The 13,410-nt window shown below is 34.5% G+C and overlaps 1 pseudogene; it reads left to right on the forward strand.

The window, feature by feature from the left end:
* LOC141338223 (NACHT, LRR and PYD domains-containing protein 3-like) overlaps window positions 1-11,674 on the forward strand; it is a 66,803-nt pseudogene extending 55,129 nt beyond the window's left edge.
* Window positions 11,675-13,410: the final 1,736 nt, after the last annotated feature.

A 13,410-nucleotide genomic window follows, 5' to 3' on the forward strand; every position in this document is an offset into this window, starting at 1 on the left:
TCGGGGAAAAAAGGCGAAAAAACATACATTAACGGCTCAAATTTTGTTACAAACTATCATTACAAATATTAAATAGACTGTTCATATGTTGGTGTATCGATGAGCTATAAAGTAGTTGGATTAAAAAAGAAATCATTGAATAAAATTGACGATACTCACCGTGTTTCGGTTCTTCACGTGTTTATCCATGTGTTTATCCGATCCAATTTGAAAGGTGGTGCTGTCTCGAAAAACGAGGGGTCTGAGAATGCGGGACTCTGGGTGCGGGACTGTAGATGCAGCAGGCTCCGAGTCTGCAGTTTCATACTACTCATCGAGTGAGTCAGTGAACGAACTGGTTGAATCCATCTATGGTTGAATCCGTGACTCGCTCATTAAGACAGTGACTACTGCCACCTATTGGTGGTTCGGTTTTATATTTAAAGGTATTGCATTTTTCCAATATTTTAGATTTATGTTTTAAAAAAAGTATAACATTAATCTTATTACATTATTTATGTATTTGCAATTTTACTGTGTAAATGCATTTTTTTGGAACCTCTTATCTTCATGAAACAGTCTAAGTAAATACAGTTAAATGTCTATTTCATTGCATGCTCGTCTTTCCTGTGCTATGGAAAGATGGAGTTTGTTGATACTAATTTAATTTGTGTAACCATACAGAGTCTAATTATTCTAATTTGATGTACTGATAAAATTTAAGAATTTGATGTGAATGGTGACACATACAGTCAGTAAGGTTACGAAAATAAATTTAAAAAGTGTCCTAGAAATCAGTTTAAAGTAAATATCACAAATATTCAGATTAAAGAAAGCCTATAGAGTAGTGATGAGACTATTGCTTTAGAATGGATTAATTTACTGCAAAAAAAGCCTTTTTTTTTTTTTTTTTTTGCCCCGGACAAGTACATTTTTCATTCGGACAAGTGAATGTCTAATTTACAAGCACATGTCAAAGCTTAATGTCAAGCCCTGCTTCAAATGGTTTGAAGAACAAAAATGATGAACTAGTGTCAGGAATCATGTGGTAAAGTGCATTTCAATTAGTTTCTTAGCTTGTGCTTGTTCTGGCAAGTTGAAATCTCCATAGTGCCAATCCTGGTGTATAGAAAAAGTAGTGCTCATACAAACACACAAACAAACACACTCTCACCCTAAAGATTAAACACAATCTCAGAGATCATTCATGTTCTTCACTCTCTACAGGCTGTTTGACTGCAGTATTGGAGAGGAAGGCTGTGCTGCTCTGATTTCAGCTCTGAGATCAAACCCCTCACACCTGAGAGAACTGGATCTGAGCCGTAATAAACCAGGAGACTCAGGAGTGAAGCTGTTGTCTGCTCTACTGGAGGATCCACACTGTAAACTGGAGAAACTCTGGTGAGTGTTATTATATTATTGAACACAAAAACTGTGTGAAAATCATGGGCGTCGGAAGCAAAATAAATGTGGGTGGGTCCTCCCCCAGAAAAAAAAAAATACTGTAGTATATGCCATTTTCTGTAGACTGGTGCCTTTTATTTAATGCATTTTTATACAATGCCATATTTACAAATATTACAAAATACGGCGATTGAAACAACATCTTCAGTGGCGCGATTGATAACACGAGTAACATATCGTTTTTGACGCGGGAGACCCGAGTTCGCGTCCGCCTTTTGTTGAAATCATTTTCGAAATCGTCTCCCTTTTCACTTATATCACATCGGAAAGGCATTTGTTTATTTGTAAATTAATGAAATAATTGAAAAGTTGAAATAAAGTATCAACTAGGGTTAGGTACCGTGTATCTGAGCAGAAGTTACGCTGTTTTACTTTGCTGTGTCTCGGGAGTGCAGCAGGCACGACCAACTAGTGAAAACCCGGAATGAGTTTAATTGATATGGACTCTGAATAAGCCAAGTGGAATAAATTTGAGGAAACCACAGCATGTAATTTAAGGCTTTATCTAAATGCAGTTTAATTTATTAAGGCATACCTCATACAATGGATTTGACTGAGTCTGACGAAAAGTGCAAAGACATACTCGCTGAATTAGAGACGGTAAAAGTGGGTGGGTCCAATATCATTGGTCTTCAAAAGTGGGTGGGTCCTGTCCCACCCACGTTCAATGGTTCCGACGCCCATGGTGAAAATACTGCCAAAAAATTCATGTTAAAGGGATAGATGACCCAAAAAATGAAAATTCTGTTGTCACTTTACTTCTCTTTAAGTCATTTCAAAACAGTATGACTTTCTTCTGTGGAAAATAAAAATAGAATAACAAATAATAGCCCGTACTGGGCAGAGCCTATAGACAGGCCTTACTTCTGTAGGCATAAATTCGACAACCTGTGTGAGAAATACAATTAATTATTTTCTCATAGCCTAAATATAAATTTATTCACTCACAGCTACCCCCATCTTTGGCACATTGCCTGTTTTATTGAGCTGACATATCAAAGTATGTGACCATGGAGAACTCTATAGATCAGTGCATGCGGCACACTGGACACTGCATTTTGCAGACCACTATCCATTAGGTGTAAATAAGCAACAGTCATAGCTTTTGTTTTAAACAATGATTTTTTCATTAATATTCAGTATTAACTGATGTCTCACAAAATGGTGTTTTATTTTTCTGCCAAATAAACATTTTAAGTAAAGACACAGAACCGCTTTGCAACTGACTCCAGCATAACGCACAGAATGGTGCTTCGTTCTTGAATGAATATGACTCTTTGAATGCATCTGTTGAGTGAGTGATTTATAATGACCCAATAGTAGAGAAAGACTTTTGATTCTTATTCCAGAATGTAGTGTTGTCACGATACTGGAATTTCTAACTTCGATACGATACCTTGAAAAATATCGATATTCGATATGATTTTCGATACCACAGAGATAAAAACTACCACAATATTGAGGATTTTTTTTTTTTTAAATAAATACAGTCTAGAACATGAAAATGAGGTATATGCATATGTACACTGCTACAGCTCTGTTCAGCTTCTTAACTTCATTTGTGTTTTAGCTTCATACTTTATTTGCTGTTTAAATACAACTGGTATTGTAGGTCGTAAATTTTTTTTTTTTTTTTTAGACCACACTTTAAAAAAAAAAAAAAACTTAACTATCTAACTAATCTTAGAACTTAAGTTAATGGTAAAAGATATTTGTTAACATTAGTTAACATGAATAAACAATGAAAAATACTTCCAAAATATTTATTAATCTTAGTTAAAGTTAGTAGTTAAAGTTCATTTAAACTAGGGCTGCAACAACCAGTCGATAAAATCGATTATTATCGATAATGAAATCCGTCGACAACAATTCTCATTATGGATTAATCAGGTCCGCCCACAGTGCATGTACAACTTCAAATTACAGCACTGAATGATTTATTTATAGACACAATGCATCTGAGAATAGTGGAGGAAACAGACTGAGATGCTGCAGGAGAGTTACTGATCCAAGCTGCCCAAAACATGAGGATTACTTATTTTTAACTATCTCTATTTTGAAGCTGATAGCGTAATGACTTGCCCTGTGAGGCGCTATCCTTATCTGTAAATGTCACAAATTCACACGAGCATTTCCATTTATGCCTAGAAGTCCATTCTGGCGGTCTGTGTTCAGTTAAAATCTTTACTGAATGAGCGTCAGACAAGAACACATACAGGTACACAATAAATACTCAGTCAGCGCAAAAACATTCATGTCAGTCTTTGATTGTTAAATTTAGATTTAAATACAACATGTAGTGCACGTATTTATGAAGGGTAGGATCTGTATGGCTGTGACGGTGGCAGATTTTTACTACAGCGGTGGTGCGGTGTTTATATATTAAAAAAAATTAGGCTCAAACATTATTCACCAACGTGCGTGGTTAACAGTTCCGTCGGTGAACAAGCAGCCTACATAACGCTAAAATAAATCAACAAAATAATACATTTAAATAAGAAAGAAGCCTAAATAAGAGTTAAATGGGCTATTAAACAAACATTAATTACATTTATTTTCATTTCTTTAGTTTATAAAGTTAATTTAGAAATATATTTGGAACACGTTTTATTTTTGAAATTCAAGTTTTTGTTTTTTTAAATAACGAAGAAGCGGCCAGCGGCAGACAGATCAATTTAGCCTTCTCAAATCATCACGATTTAAATTAAAATCCTTAGATATATATATAAAAAAAAAAACTGAAAGCATATCACAATATTAGTTTAATCGTTTAACTTAGATAAATGTGTACAAATAGGCGCAAATCCAATCGTTTGTGCGGAGAGTCAAAGCTTTGCAGGACATGGAGGTGCAAGCGCTAGTGGTGCAACGGATCACAAAACTCACGGTTCGGATCATATCACGGATTTGGAGTCACGGATCGGATAATTTTTCGGATCAGCAAAAACAAACAAAACAAAAAAAGTTCGTTTTTTTTTATTATTACTGAATGCTAACTTTAAGTACTTCTAATCCACAGCAAAAACTACTAGCTGAACTAATAAAGTCAATTACTAAAATGACAAGTGTAGATGAATACAACATAAAGTTACTAATTAAATCAATAACACTAGTATTCAGGTGCAGAAATGTAATATTTAATGGTAAAATAACTAGTGCTTCTCACTGCAGGTATTTATAGGACGCTGTCTCTTTAAGGCCTAATGCAGGGCTGCTCAACCCTGCTCCTGGAGATCTACCTACCTGCAGACTTTTGTTCCAGCCCTGCTCCAACACAGCTGTCTGTAATTATCAAGTGCTACTTAAGAGGTTAATTAGCGGGTTCAGGTGTATTTGTTTAGGGTTGGAGCTGAACTCTGTAGGATAGTAGATCTCCAGGAACAGGGTTGAGCAGCCCTGGCCTAATGCATGTCTCTAATACTGGCACGCATCGTTCTCAGCTGTTTTGGTTTACTGAAGACATAACCGACTGTGTTTACCAGAATACCAAAAAGGGTATTAAACATAACTTTGTATGTATGCATGTTAAGATAAGTTTTAAAGAGGAATCAATCTGTGAATCACGCAGTCTGAACCGCGCGTCTCTCTCTGTCTCTCTCTCTCTGTGCGTGTGCTCGCTTCAGGTAGCCTATGAGCTGCAGCGGTAAAAAAAAAAAAAAAAAGAAAGAGCGCGCGTGTTCTCTTTTGCTGCAGCAGTTTAACTAGTTTGAATGGGTAAATTGGCAAGACAAAACATGTGCAAATTATACACTTTTACTCTATGATGGTTAAATTTAACAGTTAATCCGCGAACCACATGCGTACCGAACCGTGGAGTGATCATCTGCGATCTGTTGCACCGCTAGCAAGCGCCATGTGAAACTTCATTTTTGCTCATAAATGTAAGAGTAATAAATTTACTTTAAATTATTACTTCACTACTGTAAAACGAAATAATTCAAATCGAAAACAAAACTCTTTTATTAGCTATAGGCCTAATCCATAAAGATACATTTAGGCTTTAAAAGCGCGTCCAGTGAGCAGATGGTGAGTTAGGATCGTCAATTTCATCTTTGCCACACTGACTCAGAAAATACTAGTTTATTAATAAATCATTTTAATATCTCCTTACTTTTTCCGTGCCACATTCATGGTAATTACTTTAGCTGTGGCTTTGCTCACCAGTTTAGCCTTTACTGCGTGCATCTGAACGTGGACCTCTGCTGAAGAGACTTGCGCTCGCTGATGCTGCTGCTGCTGTTGGCGGGACACTAAACACCTCCACGGCAGAATAAATAGCAGAAACAGTGGATTTTATGCTTGTTAGTGTGTTTTTCTTCAGATATTTGTCTTTTCTCTTTATTACGACAGGTGAATTGTTGTAAATTGTTAAGCACTGTGTTTTCATAGCATTCAGAATGTGGAATAGTGTGATTTAAAAAATAAATACATTTTGCGAAGTTAGTGGTGTTAGCGCCTTTTGATAGCACTGCTCTGTAACAACTCTTGCATATTGGCTTCGGCTTTCCATGTTCATTTGTTTCATATCTGAAATATTTCCAGATATCACTCCTGCTGTGTTCTTTATCAAACAAAGTCGGTCGCAGGGTGCCGCACTCGCCTTTCTGTTGGCTTCTCTTGAATGAGACGAGACCGATACTGCGGTCACGTGTGCTGTAGAAGTGAAAGTGACATCTCGGCTAGTATCGATACTTCGGGAAATTAGTATTGGTATCCTTCAGATATTTCAATATCGACATTTTTGACAACACTACCAGAATGAATCAGAGTTTTGAACGAATCTGTTGGACGTCTCCTTCATAAACTCAATGATTTACTGCCACCTTCTAGCGATAATCCTTTTATATTTCAAGAATCATTTCATTCTGTAATTCATTTCAAATTTCTTTATTCAAAATGTTATGTTTAAAACATTAATCACATTATGTTCTACAACTGTGGTGTGTAAACACATTTACTGCCTTCTGATCAACATTAACCCATAAATACACCTGTGCAAAGATGACTTTGGTTGATGCTGATTTATTAACCGCCTATAGTGTCATATTTATCTAAAATAACTGAATTTTACATTACAATTGAACATTAAAGATGACATACATATTTAATAATAATAAAAAACATATAATAGTAAAAGATCGACAGTCTCTTTTAGAAATACATACTACAACTACTACTAATAATTGGCTAATATTCTTGTAACTGAGATGTGCTATTTTATAGTGGCTATTCAACATTACTCCTAAAACTTAACAATGCAGTCTGGAGCAATGGACGTGTCAAAAGGTTTTGTGTAAACTGATGTTACTGACATCATCACCACGACAAGTTTAGGTTATAGTTTACAAAACCTATAAAAAGTTAATATAAATTATATATATATATATATATATATATATATATATATATATATTCCTTTGTCTTTTTTTTCTCTCTTTTATTACCATTGTTTTGTTTCAACATGTTATTGTATATTCTCAGTTTTACATATTGTAGTCTTTTACAATAATAAAAAAAGTTTACAAAACCTATAATATACAGTAAATATAGTAATCAAAAACAAACTACAACTATATTTAGGATACAAAAGCCTCTTAACACAGTCACTAGCTGTTCTTAGGTTAAAGTAAATTAAAAGTTGTATTTTTATTAACTAATACTAACAAATCTTTAAAAAATACTGTAACAAAATGTATTGCTTATAGTTTATTTTAGTTCATACATTAATTTTAACAAACAAAACCGATTGTAGTATGTTACCCTGAAAACAAAGTTTTGCTTGATAGAGAAAACTAGTTAATAAAACACCACAGAATTGAAAAATTAGTCAAGTGTTTAGTAACTTTCTGCTAAATGACAACCAATTTAACAAACAGACACAGCTTTATTCACAAAAAAGGTGTTTTTGTAGATGTATCCACAGTAAGAGCACCTTGAGCTCAAACTCCACTCTGTATTCTTCCCTCACTTCTGGACTGACAGATTTACAGTCAACGATACCTACAAGTAAAAAAAAAAAATATAAATAAATTAAAATAAATATTCTGAATTAATGCAATAAACTTTATATATATTTTTAAAACCTTGTTTAGTTAATAAAATAGTTAAATATATACTGCCCAGCCAGTTTTTCTGACTGTAACATGTGTCTGTCAACAACAGTAACGTTAAACTGATTACTAAATGCTGCAAGATATAACACAAAGTAATTTGCATTAGAATAAGCTATTGTAATATACATACTTACGTTATATAAAGCAAAGATAAACATATGAATTACACCATATCTTACCACCGCCATCTTCTCTTTTCTAAAGGCTAATTACTTGTGTTTAATGCTGATTGGCCTTCTTCTTAAAGTTTGTTTGGCAATTTGCAAATCAACTGATGAGTGTTTTACGTTACTTCTCCAGGCACCACTACACTGCAATTTGCCGCGCATGTGATAATGCGTTGTTTGTTTTGCTTACGGCCACATGTGAATGAATGGTGCGTACACCGTACATTTGTACTTTTTGCAACATGACAACATTTTGACATCTTGGAATGAGTGATAAACATCTGCGCATGTCCTCTGACGTAACATTAGGAACTAGCGACAACCTATGATGACGTATCACAGTGTTGTAGTGGTGTCCCATTTCTTAGGGGAAATATTTTAGCCCTTCCCCTTTACACTTTGTTTCAAGGGACAAGGGGAAGGGGCGAGGGGTAGGTGGAGGGGAAGAAAATAGAATTGGGATCGGGCCTTAGTCATACAAATTAGAGATATACATCATTGGAAACTGTAAAGTGTGTACTTTTATTTGTGCACACTCACAAGAACAGCAGAAAGTTGTGTTTTTTTATTTAGAATAAAGAAAACAAACAGGGTGATTTCTTCTTTCTCTGTCTCCGTGAACTGCTTTTAGAAATGCGTCACTTAAATCATTCAAACTCGGTGAATACTCAGCACACAAACAGAAAAGTGGTATCTACTGAAAGCTTGAGATTTATGCTTTTAAACGAAGTAAGTTTTATCAAAAACAAATAATCTGTGATAAATTAATCTATATGAAACAAAGGAGATGTCTAGTCTATCCAGTTCCAACTAATTATCTCTAATGTGACCGCGCCCACTAGCGAAATTCCTTTAGATATGCAAATTAGCCATGTGCACGAGGAAACTCCCACATCACCGCAACAAAGCAACATGACTTCAAGTTCATCTTGGTTACAGTTTGTTTCTGAATGAAGATATGCTGTGAGGAATAAGACTTATATCTACCTCAATCCTAAGAAGGACGCGATGCGACGCAAACCCAGCAGGAGGAGACATTTACATGAGTAAGTCTTACTTTCATTTTCCTACTAGCTTTCGCTGTTATTTACTTTGACAAAACATTTACACATTTTACTAGTTAGACTTATTCCAAAACTAAAATTCCTGACTTTATCAAATGAAACATTATGAAGTACATTTGATGGCATCTCACATAATGGCAGGATATTTATAATGTTCTAGAAAAACGATGTGATTATGACTGTGAGATGCATTTATGACGATATCTTTATGAATGTAGAATCATACTTTATTTATTTATTTTATTGTATAACAGTGTAAAAGTAATATGAGTGCTTACACTGAATGTGTGTTTACATCACGTTTATTAGTAATATAGTGCTAAACGATAATTATTAGTTTCTCAGATATTACATGTCCTTTTTTACATTAGTACAAATTCTAGAGTATAGACTGTATTCTGACAGATGATCCTGATATGATTTTTGGTTTGTTTTGTTTTTGTAGTGATCTCAAACCTGCTCAAAAGATGAATCCTGCCCTCTTTCCCATGAGTCCCTTCAAACCGTTTTCCTCTGAGAGCACTAGAAACTTGAGATGTTAAACTACACTGATATTCTAGTGTAAAACAAGTTTTTGACTTTTTTTGTGTGCACGCAAAATAGCAGGTAAGATTTGTTTCATTTGTTGAACAGAATTCAGAAGAAGTTTTCAGAAATGCCACAAAGTCTGTGCACATCCGTGTGGTTAGATGAGGGAGCTCAATAATGTGTCTGACCTTCATTATGTATGTTTTGTTTATACAGTGATAGTAAATAAAATAAAAATAATCTAAAACTCCATTCTCTGAATCTTCTCACATTGTTTCCTATAGTCAAGTCAGACATTGATGGGGCCATTAGGGAGGGCTCTTTTGTCTTTCAGGTGTGAATTGCTAAATATTCATGGGCCATTGCCACACCTATGAATAATCCCTTTCGATCACAAAACATGTTTTATAAAATTTAAATCAATATATTGTTTTCTCTGAACGAGTGAACGAGATGATTTTCACATCATTTGGTTGAAAAAATTCTAGCCTACGACATCCTATTATCTAAAGTCTTGTAAAGAAATGTCCTGTATGTGCTTCTTGGCCTTATTTCAGTGACTTCAAAACTTTAGATTTTCAATAACCACGCATAAACATAGTTTTCTCAAAAACACAAACATGCACATTAATGTTGCTTGCATATTATTGTAGCCCAATATGTGCTGATTACAATGTAATCTGACTTTAACCATTCATATGTTTTTAAGATACTGAAAAAAGCACAAATGTCAGGGCATGTCAAAACTTCTTCAGGGCCACAAAACACCTCAGGCCCCAGAGGGTTAATACTTGTTGAAAACTATCACTTTAGCTAAGTTATACTATTTTCTGCTTATTTTGTAATAATAAAATAATCAATAAATAAATATAGGCTACTGTTATGTTAAATATGTTAAATAAAACATTTTACAACAGAGAAAAAAATCATTTTATAAAATGAAGATTCTGAAAGCATTGAAGTAGATCCCATAATAATTTAATATGGATTTACAGTAGTAACAACAAATGATATGTTTTATGTTTAATATGTTTTTAAATATGATTGTTTGATTATAAACATGGTGATGATCTCTAAGATACACATCCAACATAATATATGATATTTACCATCTGAGTCATGTCAACAAATGGAAAAGTCAGTCATCTATTCATTATTTTGTAAATTATTGTGCCTTTAGCCCCAACAGCAGGGCGATTTTTACCCCAAACACCATACTTTGACATATTCTTTTCGTTATTGAAAAACTGTTGCTTTAATTATCTTAAACCAAAATGGGAATCATTAAGACGACCTTTGTCTCAAAATATATTCAATAATTTTAGTGATTCTCATTTGCTTCTTAAATCTACAACATAAAAAAAAAAAAATGAGTTTGCACAGAATCAACTACACGAAAACGCATCACTGCCTGCGGGGAGTTATTGGCCAAACATAAAATACCTGTTTAAATTATTAAAACTAGAGATATTTATTAACTAGATGATTTTTTTTATCTTGTAAACTACCAAAGTGCAGCATGTTATATTCACGTGTGGGGAACACAGCCACATCACAGCATGCTGCCCATATCATAAATCAAAGCACATGACAGACAGTTGTCGGAGAACACTCATATTGTTCATACCTATATAACAAGTTGAGCATCACAATCAGGAATCATGTGGGTAGAGTGCATTTAAATTAATGTTTTAGCTGATGGCAAGTCAAAAAACCTCTAGCGCTGATTTAAAAATTGAAAAAGTAGTGCTCACACAAACACACTCTCACCCTAAAGATTAAACACAATCTCAGAGATCATTCATGTTCTTCACTCTCTACAGGCTGAGTAACTGCAGTATTGGAGAGGAAGGCTGTGCTGCTCTGATTTCAGCTCTGAGATCAAACTCCTCACACCTGAGAGAACTGGATCTGAGATTTAATAAACCAGGAGACTCAGGAGAGAAGTTACGCACTGCTCTACAGAACGACCCACACTGTAAACTGAAGAAACTACGGTAAGTTATTGAGTCAATGCTTTCATTAATTATCTTCTATTAAAGCAGATCTTAGTGTATTTAATCTTTCTCTTTATTGTACAGTATTTGACAGAGGAAACTCTACAAGCTCCGAACAAGTGAATCAAAACAACACGTCCTGAACAAGACTGTCACCTGGACAAATTCAGACACTGATCCAGCAGTTTCATATGTCAAGGAGTTTAATGTTCATTCAGTCTAGACTTATTTCCAGTCTCATGGGATTTTTTTTAATAAGTAGTTTGGACATACTAGACTGTAAAATAATTTTAGTGTCAAATTACAGTATATTTTAGGTTAATAATTGCACACTGTAAAACTATTCACTGTAAATTTTCAGTAATTAACAAGCTTGAAAATAAAATACAAAAGATGGATTTAACAGCGGTGTTTCAGTTTTCCTCAGTAGCGTGCTGTTTTATGTCACTGAATTTAGGGAGCGTCTCTAAAGTTACATACAATATTTGTGCACACATTTCTAACTTAAATAGCATTTGAAGAGTATTACCTTACTTGAGATAAAGAGGCAGCGTAGAAAAGATATTATGCTACTCTGTGTTCAACTAAGTTAGTTAACTTGGGCTAACTGACAATACTAACTAGCAGTTGATGTTATCATCGATGGCGTTCACAAGAAGAGGCTCCAAAATACACCTCCACCGTTGCAGATGAAATCCTGAAAATAACAAATAAAAGAAAGGCTTGAAAACAGAAATAATATACTAACCTTTTTGTCAAGTTGACAGTGCAACATTTCTCTTTTGTCTTTTTACTGCCACTTCCACTCAACAGGAGAAAAGAAGATTTGAGGGTCAAGAGCCCAACTAATGCAAACATTGACCACTATAACGGTGGCTTAAAAATGTTGGTTTTCTCCTTTGGTGATTCTGCTTATTAACATCAGGTGTCTTCAATAATGATCAACCATCACTTCGTTAATCACCTAATTACCTCATTAACTTCAACACTGCTTCAGTGTATATATGAGTCCACAATTAACACTGGGGATTATAGTGAAGACACCGCCAAACGTCGTAAAGAATGCTACAAAGTAATGTACGACGCAAGAGGAACTTTGCCAGTATTTTGTTTATTGTTTGGTTTATGTTAATGATTACGACTACAGTAATTAGTAGACCTGCTGACTTGTCAAGTGATGTTGGAATGTATGACAATGGATGAACATGACGGGGGAGAATATAAAATTCATGACTTTGATAAGAATCTGGATCCTGACAACCACTTGTGGAATAATCTTAAAAACACCTGTAGATCTTACACAGATGAAGAATATAATTCAGAAATTAAATCACCTCATGATTTATCTTTTATTCATTTCAATATCAGGAGTCTGAATGCTAACTTTAGTGAATTTAAAGATTATTTGAGTACATTTACTCATCGGTTCAAAATAATAGCACTTTCAGAAACCTGGCTCAATAATGAGAAAGAGGCTGAATATGAAACGGAAGGTTACAGTTTTTTTTCACATAGACAGACCAGAAAAGAGAGGAGGAGGTGTGGCATTGTACGAGGATATTAGAATGAAGTGTAAAATTGTTGAATCAATGTCTGTAGCGATTAAGGGAATTATGGAATGCATTGCAGTGGAAATTGAGATGCATAAAAATAGAAACGTTATTGCAGCCTGTGTTTATAGGGCCCAGGGTTCAAATGTGGATGCATTTCAGGAAAGTTTTGAAAGCTTAATTGATTCACAAAAAAGTCCAAAGTCTGTTTTGATAGGTGGTGACTTCAACATTGATTTTCTTAATCCGACTGAAACCAAAGTGGCATCTGATTTTTTAGACATGCTATCTAGTAGGCCCCTTGTTTCTTTGATAAAGCATCCAAGTAGAATAACCACCTCATGTGCAACATTAATAGACAATATTATCACAAATGATATTGAGCATGTTAAACAAAGTGGTCTGTTAGAAAACGATATCAGTGATCACCTGCCTGTTTTTACTGCCCTGGATACACAGCCCTTGAAACATGATCCATTAAATCTTCTGAAATACTTTAGAGTTAGAACTGAAAAAAATATTAATGCATTTACGAGTGAACTTTCTAA

This window comes from Garra rufa, chromosome 7 (assembly GCF_049309525.1).
Source record: "Garra rufa chromosome 7, GarRuf1.0, whole genome shotgun sequence".
Classification (NCBI taxonomy): domain Eukaryota; kingdom Metazoa; phylum Chordata; class Actinopteri; order Cypriniformes; family Cyprinidae; genus Garra; species Garra rufa.